The sequence below is a fragment of the Lissotriton vulgaris genome, chromosome 4_1 (genome assembly GCF_964263255.1).
Source record: "Lissotriton vulgaris chromosome 4_1, aLisVul1.2, whole genome shotgun sequence".
Lineage (NCBI taxonomy): Eukaryota > Metazoa > Chordata > Amphibia > Caudata > Salamandridae > Lissotriton > Lissotriton vulgaris.
This window is the reverse complement of record NC_141691.1, coordinates 115,911,861-115,931,425: the sequence shown is the minus strand read 5'-3', so window position 1 is coordinate 115,931,425 and position 19,565 is coordinate 115,911,861. Positions and strand designations below refer to the sequence as shown.

General features: G+C 44.4%; 1 protein-coding gene across 10 annotated transcripts in view; it reads right to left on the bottom strand.

Annotated features, from left to right (window-relative positions):
- The window catches only part of ST3GAL4 (ST3 beta-galactoside alpha-2,3-sialyltransferase 4), a 558,945-nt gene that overhangs the window by 76,475 nt on the left and 462,905 nt on the right, over positions 1-19,565 (bottom strand). The gene's annotated exons all lie outside the window — the stretch shown is intronic.

The following is a 19,565-nucleotide window of genomic DNA, read 5'->3' as shown; positions in this document are numbered from 1 at the left end:
ATTAAGACTGGCTCTCACATCCTGCCTTACCCGCTACCAGAAAGGGGATACTGTGCTGCATAGCTCAATATAATATAATATATATATAATATAATATAATATATATATATATATATATATATATATATATATATATATATATATATATATATATAATATAATATATATATATATATATTATCAAAACAAAGTTTGCCTGCTGTAGAAAAAGCCGCAACACAGGTAAGTTTTAGCCGGGACTTTAATAGGAGGTTGCTGCAGGGACTGAAAACAAAACGTCATCAAATAAATGTCCAGCTTAGCCTGACGCGTTTCGTGATGGGTCACTTCATCAGAGGCTTGAGCTCTAGTATCATGGCACGCTATTTTTGGTACTCTTTAAGTGTTCTCAACATCGCCCATGTGGCGCGGCCACTCCCGTGGCATGCTGGATGTTGCAGTACCATTTCCTTTTGAACAAGCGGCTGCGAAACGCGTTGGGTGTGATCGCTAAATAAACTTCACCTTGAATGCAGTTTGGGCCTCAACTTGTTGTCTTTGGAAGCTGATTTGACAACTTTACTGTTGGAGATATATATATCTATATATATATATATATCTATATCTATATCTATATCTATATCTATATCTATATCTATATCTATCTATCTATCTATCTATCTATCTATCTATCTATCTATCTATCTATATATATATATATATATATATATATATATATATATATATATATATATATATATATATATATATATATATATATGTATGTACATACATATATAAAATTAGCAGGATTTTATAACCGTGCGAATACTTTGGAGGGGTGATACTCGAGATGAACCCATTCTTCTAAACAGACCATGAACCCAGTCAGATGCTGGCCACAACAGGCCAGTCTTGAAGTAAAGCTGGAAATGACAACAGCATCAACTTCAGCATGAAACTAGGCATGGCACCATCTAAAACATTTTAGCCAAAAATATTCAGCAAAGAACTTATGAAATTTTAATATTTTTTATAGGTATTTCGCTTTGGAAGTTATGAATCATGCTGCTGACATCAAACATAATTCACATTTCGAGACCAATTATGATAAGTCTGTAGAGAATTAATCTTTAGAATATTATCCTTTAACTTCGTTTTTGAAGAAGACAGTGGAGGGGTTCACCCTGACTTCGGGTGGAAGGGAGTTCCAAATCCTCGGCACCATCCCTGAGAAGGTTCAGTTGTAGGTCTTTTTTTTCTTGAATTTTTGTGGTTTTAGCAAAAGGATACTGGCACTTCTAGAGGCTCTAGAACCGTAGCAGAGCTCCAGTTTCTGAGCGAGGTACAGCGGGGTCTTGAAGTGGATGGCCTTGTGAGCCATGCATGCAATTTTTAACTGTATCCGAACTCATATGGAAGCCAATTCAGGACTCGCAAGCCCGGAGATATATGGTGGTATTTTTTTGTGCCAGTTAAAAGTCTAGCAACGGAATTGAGGGAGGCCCTAAGTGGAGCCATCCTAACTCTAGGCAGGCCGCAAAGAGTTGCGCTACCATAGTCCAGCTTTGGGATCACTAATGCTTGTACTGCCACCTTCAGGTCATGAGCAGGGAGAAGGGTTTGAGTTTGCGGAGTAGGCTGAGTTGAAAGTTTGCTCCTCTGGTGAGGGAACTTATGTGCAGCTGCATGTTCAGGTTTTTGTCCATAATGTCATTGAATGTCATAGAATGTCATTTTATAGAATGTCATTATATAGAATGTCATTACATCAACATTTTTTTAATTGTATTATATGTTAGTATATTTGTTGAATGTTTACAATATTTTTGTAATGTAGGTTATCATTTTTTTAAGATAATGAATTTTATGTTAATTATTTTTTGCATATATTTGTTTTGTAGCAGGTTATGGGTTTATAGGGGAATAGGGTGGGAAGTAATTTAAATTAAAAAAAATTATTAATTAATTAATAATTTTATGGTTAATATTTAATATTGGTAATAAAATGTTGCGTATATTAGTTCCGTAGCTGGTTATGTGTTTACAGGAGAATAGGGTGGGAAGTTATTTAATTTAAACTTAAAAAAAGAATAATTTATCGATTAATAATTTTATGGTTAATTAATATTGGAAATTTATTTTTGCATATATTAGTTCTGTAGCGGGTTGTGTGTTTATAGGGGAATAGGGTAGGAAGTAATCTAATTTGAAAAAAATATTGTATTAAATTATCATTTTATGGTAAATAATTAATATTGGTAATTAAGTTAATTAATGTATTAAATATTTGAAAAGTTATTAATAAAAGTTTTTAATTAATTGATTATGTAAATTGTGTACATTTGTATTAATTGGTAACTATTTAAATATTAATTATTAATAATTGATGTATTAATATGTTAACTATGTTCATTTTTTGAGGAGTGTGTTGTGTTTATAGGGGAGTATGATGTGTATTAAAATAATTGAAAATACATTTTTTATAATATTTATATAATATTTAATCAGTTATTTTATACTGTTAATTGTGCTAATTAATTTAGATATTTTTTTGTTCATTGTGATTAGCTAATTAATTAAATGCTAATTAATCATGTTAAATTATTAATATTTTAGACTAGTGGAGGTGACTTTTATAGTGGAAAATAGCGGGAGGTAATTAAATGTAAATAATTAATTATTTTTAAATTAATTTTAACTAAATTGTAGGACTGGGTCTACTAAATTATTCCTCTACGCTATCCAACACTTTCCCTACTGTTGCACTCTCTAGAGTGGGAATAGTAAGTCTTACCCCTACGCATTCCCACACTTACCTTACTGTTGCACTCACTGGAGTGGGAATAATAATTTTTACCCTCCCGCTACCCAACACTTTTCCTACTGTCGCACTCTCTGGAGTGGGAATAGTAATTTCTACCCCAATGCTATCCAATGCTTTCTCTACTGTTGTACTCATTGGAGTAACTTTTACCCCTACCCTATCCAACAATAACCCTACTGTTGCACTCACTGGCGTGGGAATAGTAATTTTTACCCCTACGCTATCCAACACTTTCCCTACTGTTGCATTCACTGGAGTGGGAATAGTAATTTTTACCCCTATGCTATCCAACGCTTTCCCTACTGTTGCACTCACTGGAGTGGGAATAGTAATTTGTACCCTCCCGCTATCCAACACTTTACCTATTGTGGCACTCACTGGAGTGGGAAAAGTAAATTTGACCCCTACGCTATCCAACGCTTTCCCTACTGTTGCACTCACTGTAGTGGGAATAGTAATTTTTACCCCTGCGCTATCCAACAGTTTCCCTACTGTTGAACTGTCTGGGGTGGGAAAAGTAATTTTTAACCTCCAGCTATCCAACGCTTTCCTTACTGTTGCACTCTCTGGAGTAGGAATGGTTATTTTTACCCCTACACTATCCAACACTTGCCCTACTGTTGCACTCACTGGAGTGGGAATATTAATTTTTACCCCTACGCTATCCAACGCTTTCCCTAATGTTGCACTCACTGGAGTGGGAATAGTAATTCGTACTCACCCGCTATCCAACTTATTCTATACTTTTGCACTTGTTGTAGAATCAATGGCATGCAGAAAGGATTCTGATATGACCAGCACATTAAAGCCATACCAATTGACTTTGTCTATCTTGGGACTAGAGGCGATGGCAGTGGTCTTACTAGTGGAGGGTTGCTAAGTGTCAGGTGGTAGTAGAGTTGGTGATGGTAGCACTGGTGTAATTCATGTGGTGGCTCTATTGATGTAAATGATTTAGGTGGTGATGTTAGTTGTGGTATGGTGGTGGGGCTTGTGGTACCGCTGGTAGTGGAAATGGTATAATTGCTACTTCTAGAGTGGTATTAGTGGCAATACTCGTGGTGTTGGCTGTTCGGAGGTATTGCTGTTGTGGATGCGGTATAGAGAGTAACGGTGGTGTGGTATCAATGGTCCCATTGTTCGTAGTGTTTTGTATGTGGTGGCAGTACTAGTAGTGGCAATATTAGTGTTAATTTTGGTGAAATTTATATGGATATTAGTGATAGTATTGGTGTAGCATTGCTGGTGGTGTTTATGGTAGAATTGTTGTGGTAGTATGGGTGATGGTATGATATTGCTGGTAGTGATGATACTGAAGTGGTAGTATTGGTTCTTGGGTATATTTGGTGGAGTAGTATTAGCAGAGGTACTGGTGGTGGTACTGTGGATGTGCTATTTGCAGTTGGCTTGATGTTGGATAGTTTTGTGTGCAACAAACAGTGCAAAATATTGCTGGTGGTGGTAGTGGCTTTATTTTGATCATGTGAGCATCCCATACATCTCTTAATGATCTTTTATTACTTCATGACAGTCAGGCCCCCAAGTCTTAGATGATAAAAACAATTAGTAGGTCAAGTAATTCAAACTTGCATTAAAGTCATGACAGAAATTTAAAAAACACACCTGCTGCAGTACAAAAAACTGCAGTCTGCATACAATACATGTTGCGATGAAGGACTGACTATGACAAACTGCATGATGGTAGAGTCTACTATTTAGATGTAAAATAGTCCCTCATGCATTGAAATGCAAGCACTGCATTGGAAGTGAAATGATACACCAAACAGCCAGTAGCATGATGGTGAGAAGGTAATACACCTTGGGGCTGATCAAAAATGTGTGTGTGTTAATATCTGAAGCCAGTAGAGATGGTCCTCCGTCAGTCGCTGAGGTGGCGATGGAAGTTGTGGTGAAGAGGAGAACCCCGCCCTCCCAGGTTATTTAGAGCTGCTCCTCAGCACACTCGCTGCCTTCTCTGAGCTCTCCCTAGCGAGAGACACTAGGGCTGCGAGCACTTTTAGCTGGACTCTCTTGCTGGCACATTTACGGACATAAATTGCATTTTAAACTTGGAAAAATAGCGTTTTTAATCTTTTGTACTTGGGGGCTCTAAATAGCATGATTTAATTGGGGAATTCGTGAGGCACACTGACACCTGCTTACACGCTGTACTGTACCCTCCCTGCCTCGCCCAGTCGTTTTTTTGGAATAGTTGCTAGTGCCGGCGGGCGCCATCTTAGGTAGGGCTGGGGGTGCGCTCTAGTCGCGCCGCCCTCCCACCCTCCTAACACTCAATAAAATGTGTATCCCGGCCAGACGGCGCAGCGGGCTGGCGCAGCGGGTGCGCCGGATGCGCGCCGAAGCCGCGCCTAAGCCAAGCCCGTCTGCGCCCGTCCGCGACCGGACACGGCCCAGGGCCCGAACCTCTGCTCCGACTAGCAGAATCTCTTGGAGCAGAAATGAACTTGTAAGTTACTCGCTCAATGTGTGTACTCCAGGACTCCACAGTATGAGAGCAGGGTTGAATGAAGGGTGCCGTCACTGCCAATTTCGTTTTCACACAGGGAAAGCAGACAGCAAGACTAGTAATTCTTCCTTGTCCTGCGGCCTCATTAACGTGAGATCGTTGAGTTGTCATAAATATGATGTTCATGAACTTCTCACTGATAAAAATCTTGACCTACTTTTCATGACTGAAACATGGCTTGATCCCAACTGTGACCCTGATATTATACAGGCCTTACCAGAGAACTACCAGATGGTCCGCCTGGACAGACCGAAAGGTAGAGGAGGTGGAATTGCGATCGCCTTTAAACAACATTGGGCCTGTAAACTTGAATCAATTTGCTTGGCAAGTTATGAGGCGGGCTTTTTCACCATAACGATTGACGGTAATATAACTTTAAAAGGCTTGTTAGTCTACCGCCAACCAGGTCCTTTGTCCAGATTCAAAGGCAATCTGCTAGAGTGTATCACTGAAACAGCACTAAGAAGTGATAAGTTTCTGCTGTTAGGTGACTTAAATACACATCTAGAAGATCTACTAGACAAGGGAGCGATGGAGCTCTGTGAGGAATTGAATACCCTACAGCTAGAACTCAAGGGTCAGCTTCCCACACACAACCGCGGGCACCTGTTAGATCCCATATTTGCTAATTGGGAGGATGTCCGGGCTGCACCCCCAGAGCCCCTGCCCTGGACAGATCACTTCCTTGTCCCGTTTGTCATTCACCTGCCTAAATACAAAGCTCATGCCTCCGCCCTTCTCAATTACCCTCGTCGAAGGTGGGCAACATTCTCCTTGCCAGAGTTTAATAGGGCTCTCAGGCGGAAGGGCCCCCAGGAGGCCAGGATGTGTCAACAGCAAACAAATTGCTTAATGACCGCATCACAGCCGCTCTGGACTGTACAGCCCCATTGGGTCGGCCAAAAAAAGGTGCCCACAGACAGACAACTGCTCCCTGGTTCGGCGAGGCACTGCGTCTCGCCAAAAGGGACTGTAAGCGGGCAGAGAGACAATGGAGAGTGGCATATGATGACTCTATGAAAGAGGTCTATCATATCAAGAGACGCATCTATCATAATAGAATCCGTATTGAGAAAGCTACATACTATGCAGACAGAATCCAGAGGGCAGAGAATTCCGCCAAGGAACTGTTTAGTATATATAAGTCTCTAGCCACCCCTAAAACTGCGAGTCTAGACCAAGATCTCTCAGTAGCAGCATGCAACCGCATCGCTACTTATTTTGGAGATAAAGTGTCTAAAATCTACGTTGCTTTTCCCGAAATACCTCATGCAGCGGAAGAGCCAATAGACCTAGCAGCAGAGGAAGATGATAGTAATTGGTTACTTAACTTTACCACCCCTTCACCGGAAGAGTTAATTAAAATCTGTAGGTCTGTTAAATCTGGTTCTCCTCGAGATCCCGCACCCCCTAAAAGACTGAGTGAAAGTTTGGAGACCTTGGAACCCTACATCAGGCATGTGCTAGATGTCTCCTTCCGATCCAGTTCAATACCTGAGGATTGGAAACAGGCTGTGGTGCTTCCCCTCCGCAAGAAGCCCAGCATTAGCTTCGAGAATTTGGACAATTTGCGCCCCATCTCTTTGCTGCCTTATCTCTCCAAGGTAGCGGAGAAGGTGGCAAATAAACAGCTAATGACATATGTGGAGGAAGGCAACCATCTTCATCCTACCCAATTTGGGTTTCGGCCCCGTCATTCGACGGAGTCCGCCCTTCTGAGGGCTACCGAAGCCCTTAGGCAGGGTGCTGACGAGGGACAAACAATGGCGCTAATTTTATTAGACCTTAGCGCCGCGTTCGACACTGTGGCACATTCCATCTTGCTACAGTGTCTGGACAAGGTCGGGGTGAAAGGGGCAGCGTTGAAATGGATTTATTCATTTCTCACTGGCCGGAGTTTCCAAGTGAGGCAGGGTGAACACTACTCGGAGCGAATTCCTCTGGACCAGGGGGTGCCGCAGGGCTCGTCCCTGAGTCCAACACTCTTCAATCTTTATGTCGCTCCGATTGCCACTCTAGTAGAGAGTCACGGCCTCAGCTTGGTGTCATATGCCGACGACACGCAGTTGGTCATCTCCCTATCGCGCGCACCCGGTCTTTCGGCGGACACCTTCAGAGCATGCATGCAAGACCTGGCTGCCTGGATGTCCGCCAATTGCCTCAAGCTTAATGGGGGCAAGACCGAGGTGCTGGTCGTGGGGGGCTGCCAGTCTGCGTGGACGTCGGCATGGTGGCCATCCTCCCTGGGCCCAACACCTATTCCTTGCCAAAAAGCGAGGAATCTGGGCATCTGGTTTGATGCCGCCCTCACCTTTGGCCCTCAGATCAACCAGGTGGTAGGACAATGCTTTGGGACCCTTAAAAGCCTCAGGAAGACGCTGAAGTTCTTGCCTGTGAGAGCCCGACAGACCTTGGTACATGCACTAGTCACATCGAGGATGGACTATGGCAACCTTCTCTATTTAGGAACTCTGGAGAAGAATCTCAGCCGCTTACAGGTCCTACAGAACGCTGCTGCACGACTGGTGCTTAGATTACCCAGAAGAGCTGCTTCTGCAGCGGCTCTCCGGTCCTTGCACTGGCTCCCGGTCAGAAGCAGGGTAGAATTTAAAGCACTTTGTACGTGCCATCGGATCATTCATGGGAAATCCCCTCTTCCTCTACAAGGACTCCTGACACCTTATGAGCCTCCCCGCTCTCTGAGATCTTCTGGCTCTGGACTCCTGGTTGTCCCTAAGGTATCCAGAGCTCGGATGGGGGGTAGATCTTTTAGATGCCTGGCAGCCGCTAGATGGAACAAGCTGCCCATGGCGTTACGACTTGAGCCATCTGAGTCAATATTTAGAGCTAAGCTCAAAACTGCTCTATTTGCTTAGTAGGTGTGCCGTTCTGTATGGTCCAGTAACAAAGTAGCTCCTCAGCGCGGGGACACGCCGTTGTTGCGTCACCATGCGCTTTACAAAACCCCCAAAATAGAAATAGAAATAGAAATAGAAATAGAAGGTAAGGCATATCACTTGTGAACAATCTGTAGGACCCCACCTGTCCGACGTAATCGCTGTAAGCCCAGTAACAATTAGTGGCTGTGTTTCTGGAAGGGCACACTAAAGGTAGGTAGGTGGGGTTGCAAGGGGGAAATGAGAAGGGCGGGTGGTGCCCTGACTTTGGCTGTTGAGCACCACAGCCTCTACAGCAAAACTACTGGGTTCCCCGTAGGGGTTGGACGGGCCGGCAGTAAGATACGCCTCTGCTAAAGCCATAAAAGGAATGGTAGAACTTGTATATTACGAGGAGGAATGGAAATGCCCATAAATTGATGGGTATTCCATATCTCCTAAAAAACGCTTGAGTGGAATCAGCAGACCCCCCAACAGGCGGGTTCTATCAAAGGGCATGTTCATCAATGGAGGATTGGACATTGTCAGAGAACCCAGACGATTGTAGCCATGCATGGCAGCAAATGGCAACACTGGTGCCTATGGCTCGTCCAATGGATTTGGTGATACCCAAGCCACAACAAATTGTGAACTTGGCAGTATTATAACCATCTTTAATCGCCCAAGATAATACAGGGCGTAGGTCTTCGAAGGTTTGAGCCACTGAAACCAAAAGGTATTAGCATCCCAACAAACAGATGTCATTAACAGACTGGAGAGCCTAGCTGGTAGAAGAAAAGACCAATTTTCTTAATGTTTCCAGTCGCTTAGATTGCCTATCAACGTTCCATTTTAAGAAGGTTGAATGAATTTGTAATTTTGTTCATTAAATGCTTAAAGGCACAGAGTATGTATGCATCTACCAATAATTAGAATAGCGGGCAGTTCGCTCACAGCTGGATACAAACCACACTTTATTGCTTTAGCCAAAAGATGTATAAAGTCTTATTTCAGATATATGCTTGAAAATATTTTAGTATTGGCCCGGACCACACAATCCGTCATTTTAAATTTTTTTAAAGGTGTGGAATACCACAACATAAAGAAAACGCCTCATGCAAAGAACGTTGTTGTACCTGGTGCATTTTATGCTACATTGTAATGGTTTCAATTAACTACACAATAAAGTTGTTTATAACAGATTCCCTATCAGGTGGAGAGATGGGAAATGGGTTGTGATTAGAGCAGCTGGTAGAAGCCTGGGCCACTAGGATTTCTGGTGAAGGGTACTGCAAAAGAAAAGCCAGGTCACCAGGAGCAGGATGATGGCACCTAGCAAATGATCTACTGGCTGGGGACCAGAGCAAGGTTTGGCCCAAGCCCCCAGTAAGTGCCTTGTTAAACAAAAGAAGGGGCTCAGAATATGTTTGTCCATTGTTGGTGGACTTCTGTTAGAACATTATTTTTAACATTAAGGGAGGAGCTGGGGGTCAAGCACTTTAGCCGCCCTACACATCATCATGGCGTAGGAAGTGAATTCCTCTGTGGATGGTCAAGGGGGGGAGAAAAAGACCTGTCTCCGGGGAGGTATCAAAGTTACTAGCTGCCTGTAAGACCTCAGACCACTTGTCATCGTAGCAGGGCTGAGCGAACTCATCACCTGTGTTACAGTCATTATCTGAATCAGTACCTAAAAGGTATTGCAAAGACTATGCTATAGACTGTGGTAATTCAAGTGGGAAAAACTGCGCCTCAGGCAGGACGTAGGTTGAAGTTGAACCAGTGTTGGTGAGGACAATAGGGGTCGCGTCTTCAGGTGGTGAAGTACGCATTGGCGTCAACATGCCCAGTGTCCGCATGGGCATGGTGCCTGCAGCCGATTTGGAGACAAGACAATTGTTGAGGGTCCAGCTTACGCCAAGTGCAAACCTGTCCTCTGTACACCCAAGTGAATGGACTCGTAGCTCTTTGGAGCCCAAAGACGCACCAGAGGGAGTCAGTAGTGATTTAAAGAGGTAGAACATGGCTGTTCAGAACCCTTGAAAATAACTCGGCATGGCTGGAGGCCCTGGAAGTCAAGACAGAGAGGGATGGTGCCACCCCTGGCTTTTGCTCAGGCAAATGCGAGGGAGCAGAATCCCACTTCTTGTTATGTGTGTTACGCTAGCCTAAGGCCTTGGAGTGCGACAAAGACCAACCTCTGAAGTGGTTCTGACTACTCTGGAAACGGGACAAAGAGCAGGCTTTGGACGCGGCGCAAGACTTGGAACAAGCCTGTTGCGGATTCTTCTTATGCTTGGAGATATAAAAAATCATCTCACGTTGCCTTACGGCCTTTGGGTTAATCGTAGAGCAGAAACAACATAGTCAATTGCGACACAAGACAACTGCCAACAAGTGGGATGTGCAAGAGGTAAGTTAAGGTTAATGAAAGAAATCATAACACCACAAATTATGCACCATATTAGCTTCATACGATTTAATTTTAATGGTATTGGAGTATAGCTGCAAATGTTTACAGTTGCATTGTGAATGTTTTGTTTTACAACACAGGGCACTGAACCAGATTAAATACCAGAATAAATAGACAAACTGTTACGTTGCAACAATGACTATAGCTTTTATTGTGTGTAGGTACAGCCTATTGTGAAGAATGCCAGACCTATCCAGGGTACAAACAGGGCAGAAACATGCTGACTTCCTATTGAAGACACAGTAGGGTCCTAATAACACGTAGGTCAATTGTGCCTTTTTAACCTTGTGTTCAGGAGTCCTGTGCAGTACAGTGCACGTTTACATTTAGCTGTAGACTCGTTCTGAAGTTGGCACAGCAATGCAAGGTTTTTGGAAAATGCAGCCAGCTCTTGGTGATATTAGTTGTATACGGACAAGGTCTACTGACATTCATCTCATGAGAAGATCCTGGACCTGCTCATTAGTGCCTACCTACAAGTTTCAGTCGTACCCGTATGTGACTCTGACCATGCACTCTTTCCAATGCAGGTAAATACCAAGCAGAACATTTTCAGGTACTTTACCACGCAAAACGTTATCACGCAGGCGTTCTATTTATATAATTATTTATATGAAATGAAATGATTTAGGAGTATACATGCACACCCACACACATTATTTATGGCACATTAAAAGATAAAGTGTTCGGTTTCAGGCATGGGTAGAGGTTAGGGGTAGTAAGGTTTTTTTAGGGTTGAAGTGCGGGAAGAGGTAGTAATGGGTGTTAAGGGTTCAGGGATAGGTAAGGGTGGTAAGAGGATTATGGTAGGGGTAAGGGATAGTAAGAGGCTTGGGTCTGGGCAAGGGTAGTAAGGGGTTTATAGGCTTCGGGAATGGTAGACATAATGGGATTTTAGAGATCAGGATGGGTAGGAGTAAGGGATAGTAGGGTTTACTTGGGATCAGGGATGTGTAAGCATTTTTTAGAGTTCAAGGATGGGTAGAGCAATGGGTAAAGAGGGTTTTGTATTTAGGGTTTAGAGATGTAGAAAGGGGGTTCAATTATATATATATATATTTGTAAAAATATGGATTTTGGCTATTCTCCCCTAACTGATCAGACAGAAAAATATATATATGTAAGGCAGGTTAATAATCAGCTACTGGAACAATAGAGCAATCGTTTTGGCTTTTGAGAGGTTTCAAAGAACAGCCAATGCATGTTTCATCCGACTGACCTTTTAAAGGCTGTAAAACAAGTATTACACAATGGGCCAAGAGATGATCCTGATAAAAAGAGCGGCTGCGAGGCCCCGACTTCTATTTACCCAAAGTATAATGTGGAACATGGTGATCACTTCAAAAAGCAGAACAATTGTTTTCTTGTGCTCCATGATGGAGCTCAAATAATACCCACCCAGAATAAGTATGTAGAATGTAAGAGTGCCATACTAGTAAAAACAGGCAGACACTGCAGCACAGTAGAAAAGCAGGCAAGAGCGCTCGATTATGGGAACTTGAGTTCAAGGGAAAAAGAACTTGAAAGAACTATGCTGCTGGGAGATGTGCGATAACAATGGTCCCTATTAAAGTCTGCAGAGCCGATCAAAGGTATAAATTGTGGTTAGTCCACTGACAGTTGCTGATTGATAAGCTTCATGCACCACTAGTAATCATCAGAAAAGAGGAATCATTAGATAGGTGAACAATGAACAAGTTACTTACCTTTGGTAACGCCTTTTATGGTACAGAAGATCTAGCCGCAGATTTCTTACCTTAGAATTTTCCCCAGGCGTCAGACTGGATCCGGAATTTCTTGAGCAGCACCCTTGCTTGCTGGTAGGTGGCATAGTTTGGCTCAGCATCTGCAGTAGCATCCACTTCAGAAGTGACATGCGTGGTACCTACGTAGCCACCGCCCCAGTACACAGTCTTCTTTGCGCTAATTTCCATACCAGAAGTGCAGAGCCACAAGGAAAGCGGATGCACACGTGTGTTGAGCTAAAGGCTTCATAAGGGCAATCAATCAATCAATCGATCACCCGTGAGGGTATCCAGGTACTGGACTGCGGGATTCAGTCGATAAGCCAGGTCTTTAATGTCTTCCTGAAGACTGTAAGTGAGGGTGATCTTCAGAGGATTCCTATAAACCCTATAGAGAAATCAGTTCACACAGCAGGGAGGATAGGAAGGTGGTAGAGTGGGATTTAAGGAATCTGCAACTAGATCGAGTCTCTACCAATACGCTATTACAGAATTTAAGTAACTTGTTCATCTGATAGAGACTTCTAGCCATAGATGCCTTACTATTAGACCCGGGATCCCTGGTTGGTTGAGGTGGGTACCTTAGGGCAAATTGAGACCCGCGTTTCCACGTCAGGGAAATGAAGGACACCTTCTGAGATAGCCCCCGCTCACCCCCTTGGTAGTTTGGCACGAGCAGCCAGGCTCATCTTCAAGGGGAATGTGTAAAGTATTTGCAACCGCGCTCACAGCAACTCAATGATGACACCTCAAATAGACTACACACGAGTTTTATGAAAAAGAGTATACATTTTATATAAAAAGATGTACGATAAGACCACACAATATAAATCCAAATATGTGTAATATCCCTCCTGGCTGGTTGTTAGGCCAGTCAGCCCTTGTAAGTTCTGCCAATATTAATAAGCACTTCTAAACATTCCACTGTAGTCCTAATACCATGTTATGCAGTTCGTAATGCTAGAATCAGGCACTCTGAAAGGTAAAAATAATGCAATGCGTAATGCAACAACCAAGTATGTAGTTATGCAGAAATAAGGCAATGCGTATTACACTAATCAGGTAGTTTGTTATGCAGGAATATTGCAATGAGTAATATGCTAATCAGGAAGTCCGTTATACAGAAACAATGCCATGCGTCATACACTAATCAGGTAGTTCGTTATGCAAGAATAATGCAATGTGCAATACACTAATCAGGTACTCAATTATACAGAAATGATGCAATGTGTAATACGACAATCAGGTACTCCGTTATGCAGAAATAGAGCAATGCGTAATACACTCCGGCACCGATCACGATGCCTTAGGCGGTCTCTCCGCCACTCGTGCTGACTCGCAGTTAGCCTCTGTCAACAGTTGCACCCAACACGGGCTGGTATAACAAAAAGTGCAGCTCCGCACTCCTGCCCCGGTAGTGCCACTCCCTTGGCAAGTACGGGCCGCGATACGAGCCGAAGCAGAGGCTCGCACTGCCGGAATGAGAGAGAGGCCGAGAGTGTCTCCCTCCGAGCCCGCACCCCGCCCCAGGCATCGACACACGTTACCAGGGAGGTGCAACCTCACTCTCCTCTCCTCTTCCAGTGACTTGGGCCTCCGATGCAATCTTTGTGAATTGGCAATGGTGGGCTCGGTGTGTGGACTGTTACTTGTACGAAGTGCTCAGGCTGCCACAGGGCACACGCACACAGCGTCGCTGAGACTCCCTTGAGCTTCTGGTGAACGATCACCGGGCACTCATCACAAAGGTCTCAGGCTGCATGAAGAACACGCACACAGCGTCACTGAGACTCACTTGGATTCCAGATGTGCAAGATAACAAGGTAATCCTCACGAAGGTCTCACGCTGCACAAAGAACATGCACACAGCATCGATGAGACTCACTTGGATTCTGGGTGTGCACGATAACAAGGCAATCCTCATGAAGGGTTCAGGCTGCAAAAAGCATACCCACACAGTGTTTTTGATCCTTGCTTGGACTCCAGGTGCCCACGATCACAGGACACTGCTTACGAGGGTCTCAGGCTGCACAAATCACATGCACACAGCGTCGCTCAGACTCTCCTGAATTGTCTGTGTTCCATGAGTTTGATTGCAACAGGGAGCCAGCTCACCTCGGGCCCTTGGGGATAAGTTACTTCAGGAGACAGCACATCAAAGTCCTTTCATGCAGGGGGTCAAAGCAAAGTCCATTTAGCTTTTCCTTGGTTAAAACAGCAAACTGCCGGTCAGCACCAGATCACACAGCAAGGGTCAGACCTTCTCTTTAGTCTCTTCAGTTGTTTCTTCCTTGGCAAAGGTCCTCTTGACCACAAAGTAGCTCCAGTCTTGTTCAATCTTGATCAAGCCATTCTCCAAAGTTCAGGGGCTTCAGCCCCAATGGCTTTGAAGTCTGTGTGTTCAGGGGGCATGGACCCCTGTTCAAGCCAGTTCTGGGTGCCTCCCTGTCAGTGACACCTTCTTCCTTTGATTAGTGGGGGTCTGGATTCTCAATCAATCAGCAGGAGATGGGACAATTGTTTTATAGCAGCAACACAGACCTCTTCACCTTGAGGGGCTAATCCTCCCCCTACACTCCAGATGCAGGTCAGCCTGTTGCTGTCTCACCTCCTCCCCTGGGTCAAGACATTCCCCAATTTCTATCGCTTTCAAATCCCGACAGTCAATCCACAACCAGACAGAGACACATTGAAATGTTAGAGCACAAAGATCCAGCCACTTCTAAACGAGTGGCTTCTAAATACACAATGCAAAAACCACGTTCATAAAAAGATGTTATTATATTGTGAGTTCAAGCACACAACTTCACCTCTGCATCTTAAGCCTTTGAGAAAATTGGCTGGAAAAAATATTACACAGCACTCCCATTCTATCCAATGGGCAAGATGGCCTTTCAACAGTGAAAAACAAAATGGAGATTTTTCACTGTCAGAAAATGGTACACACCTTACTACATGTCCTACCTTTCACATGCACTGCACCCTGCCAAGGGGGTACCCTGGACCTTCCAAAGGGGTGTCTGATGTGCATAGAGAGGGAAGGGTAAGGTCTGGCAAATGGGTGCACTTATCAGAACAACATGGCAATTTAACAAACTGCGCACAGGCACTGCAATGGCAGGCCTGAGTTCCCTCTATAAGGCTACTGGTGTGGGTGGCACAAGTAGTGCTGCAGGCCCACTAGTAGCATTTGCATTACCAGCCCTGACACACATAGTGCACTTTACTAGGGACTTTACTAGTAAGGCAAACCTACCAATCATGGACAGCAAATTATCATTACACTTTATACAGGGAGCACTTGCACTTCGACACTGTTTAGCAGTGCCAAAGTGTCCAAAGCATTTAAGTTGGCAACCCCATGTCAGAAAAAAGGTCTAGGGGTAAAGCAAAAAGTTTAGGGAACTTTAGCCAAAAAGGGCCAAGTCCGACACTTACCTTAGAATAGATACCCAAATAATAACTCTCAGGCGGTTGGCCTCCAAGCAGATTAGACCAAATAATCCAGTAGGACCAAACAGGCAAAATGACCATTAGGATATACCTGACTGTCCCAAAAGTAATGTTTGCTGACGTGTGCAGTGACGCCCACACTCATGGCTGATAGATGTCCAGGACAGGGTCTCTGTGAGCCTTTGGTCGCAGCCTTAGCTCTGACGGAATGAGCATGTAATTCCCAGGGGTTGCTTTCTGGCCATTGCCTAGCAGATTTTTATGCAGGGCACTATCCATCGTGAGACGGTTAATTTGGGAACAGCCTTTACCTTGTTTGCCCCGACATACCCACAGAACTGTTGATCATCCACCCCACGCTCTTTGGTACAACCAATGCTCTTTTTAGATCCAGGCAGTGTGGTCTCTTTAGAAAGCTGAGGTAGAGCGAAGAATGTAGGCAGGAGTTAGCCTGCCTGTGAGAAAAGGTCACAAGGAAAGAGTCATGGGTCCTCCGAAACAGTTTGTTTGGATAGATAGTTGTGTAAAGAGGATACATAGACAGTGCATGTAGTTCACTAAGCCTCCTTCTGATGTTATAGCCACCAGAAAAGCTGTTTTGATGAGGAGTAGGCAAATTGAGTGGTTGTACAGGGGCTCAAAGGGCACGCACATGAGAAATGTTAAGCACAATGAATGGTCTTGGAGGGAACAGATGCTGAAGTCCCTTATGATAGTAAGTCAAAACAGGTGACTTAAACAAAGAAGGTTGGTAGGGTACCCGCAGAAAGCCAAGATGGCCGACAAACAGCCCTTTCAGTGCACAAAGCCATGTTGGGCCAGAGAAATAACAATCCATGAAACTTGGGTGAGGGGTGCAGAAAGAGGGTCAATGTAGCCCTATGGATAGTTGCGGTTGTCCTCAAAGCTGGGGAACCGGGTTAGAGTATCGGCAACGACACTCAAAATTCTGTGCTTCTGGACAAATCACTTAACCTCCCTTTGCCTATCAAAAAAATGTCATGTGTCTTCTGCAACGAAACTGGTGCTCATGGAAAGCGCTCGGTTCTAGTTCGTGCTATAGAAAACACTTGAAAACAAACAAAAAAAAGTTTTACGTTACAAATTCGTCCCAATAACAGGCAATACTGTCATAGTGAAGGGGCACTTGGCTGCCAGATTAACATCACAGGCTTCATGAGGAAAGTCAAAAGCTATCAACCATCGTTGCTCAAACTCAACACATGAAGGCGGAGGGTGCACAGGATCAGGTGCAAGACCTTGCCCTGTTGCTGTGATATAAGATCCTCCCGAAGGGGCCACCTGATCAAAGGACCTATGCTCATGCACACTCAGTTCACCCAATCTGGAACCACAAGAATGACATGGGCCCGGTCATTCCTGAACTTCTTGAAATCTCCGGGCAGGAGCGGTATTAGCGTAAAGGTGGCTGGAGCGCCACTCAAAATAAAGAGAAAAATGGCACCTCTGAGCAACATCTGCCTTAGAAACAGCAGCATGCAGAGCAGCTGACACTGCACATTCTCAGAGGCGGCGAACAGATCTAACCACGGCTCTCCTCAATCTTAAAAGAGAATCATCTCTGGATGGAGAAGCCATTCGTGATCCGGTGGGCATCGACAGCCGAGTTTGTCTGCTCTGGCATTCAGGGAGCCCACTAGGTTTTGAACTTGACATTCCAGCTATGTCTCTTGGCATCGGGTCACAGTACCAGATGGTGGTGGTGTTGTCCTTGAACACCTGCAACGGCCTTCCGTTGATCGAAGGAAGAAATGCTTTCAATGAAAAGTGGATAACCCAAATATCCAACAAGTTGATGTGGATCCTGGACTCCGCCGGAGATCAGAGTCCTTTTATCTTCGCCTCTCCCATGTGGCTGCCCTGGTCCAGGAGTGTCATATCTGTAAATACAGTCCGCTCTGCTTGGGGAAGGGATAGAGGTCTGTCACTGACCCAGTTGCACCACTGCAGGTATTTTACAGTTCCCTTTTTTGATCTGGAACAGGTCTAAGAGATTCCCCTGAACTTCAGGTCACACTGCAGAGCCTGCACATCCCAACGGGCATATGTCACTAGCAGCAGTGGCGGCTAGTGACATCTGATATTGGTGAAGCAAGCAGGTCTCTGGGTTTCCCTGGGGCTAACATATACATGCCATAGAAACAGTACTGTTAGTGCAGTAAATCCCAACCTCCATTATCGAATAGGTTTGGTGGGATAACAATGATGATGTTTAGAATGTTAACAGGTGTGGTTACAGACTGTAAAAAATAGAAATTGCCATAATAATAATAAAGCTTTATACAATATGTAAGTATAATCCAGATCTGCTTAGTTTGGATACAAGGTCTGGCTCTGCAAGGTTGTACTCATTCCCTGCGACCCGATAACAGCCCCTAGTTTTGCAGAGTCCGTAGTGGATACCATGGCCTAGCACAATGGGCGGCCACAGCCCGTCTACTTAAAAAGTACAACAGGGCAGAGTACAGCTGTCCCTAGCCCACCTTCCAAAGGTGTGCAAGCACAGTGACCGAAACATAGGGGATCCAGTACCTGGGGCAACCCCACAACCTTCTGCTCTTGTCAGGCAGCCCGCCCTGGCTGCTCGGCTCCTCTCCCTCTCCCTCTCCCATCCCCGCTCACCTCCTATCATGGCTGTCGGCTGCTGTATAGCGATGAACCAATGTCAAAGCTGGGAACAGTGTCGCCTGCTGGTGTCAAGACAAGGCCTGGAAAAAGCCAGACTGCTAGGGCCCTCCTGACTTGTCCGTGCAGCTCAATGTTATGAAGCAGCCAGTAAGAAAGCTGAGTGGTTTAACACACACCTTCTGTACAGATCCATGCACCGTCAACATATCACAGCTGTAATTTTCCCTATAACAAGTTGCACAAATTCACCCGCAATGCATTATGGTAGATGTACTTTCATTTGTTCATAACTTCGTTACTCTGCAGTTGTTCACCCATACTTCATTTTCTTTGGTAGTTCAGTAATTACTCAATCAGTACTGATAGTCACCTGGAGGTGCCATTCATCAGAGACGAGTACTCCTTCCCTTCTGGGTGCCTCCATACAAATCGCAGTTGGGTTTGGTGTGCTGTAAGAATAGCTATGTTTGGCTGTGCACCTGCGCTCACAGTTTACAGTCTGTGCCACAGGCAGATAGCTGAGTGTAATGTCAGTTAATACACAATATAACTCCACATGATAAAGGCACTACCATAATGGAACTTTGCTGGTAGGGGGAACAAAAGAGGAAATAGTCTAACGGTATGGAAACGTTACAAGATTACGTCAAGAGGCAAGAGAAGTGCGGGATAGGTGAGCTGTGTGAGAAAGGAAGAAAAGAGGAACATGAGAACCTTGGAGATCAATGAGTGTACGTGATAAGAACGGAAGTACTACTTACCAACTTCAGTTTCCACCATTGGTGTCTTCAGAGAAGGCCAGTCAATTGAATGCTGAACGCGTGCAGTACTTCTACGTTATAATTTGAAGACAGGAAGAGAGCCAACGAACCAAACCATTCTGGCGCTGCTCTCATGCATTTTTCAGCATGAGAGTAGCTCCATGATTGGTTGGAGCAGACTAAGGCAGAACTCCCATTCAGTCTAGGATACTGTGTCTGCAGTCTGTCTGCTGTTATAAAGCAAGCATTTGCTGTGGTCTGAGTGCGCATGTCTG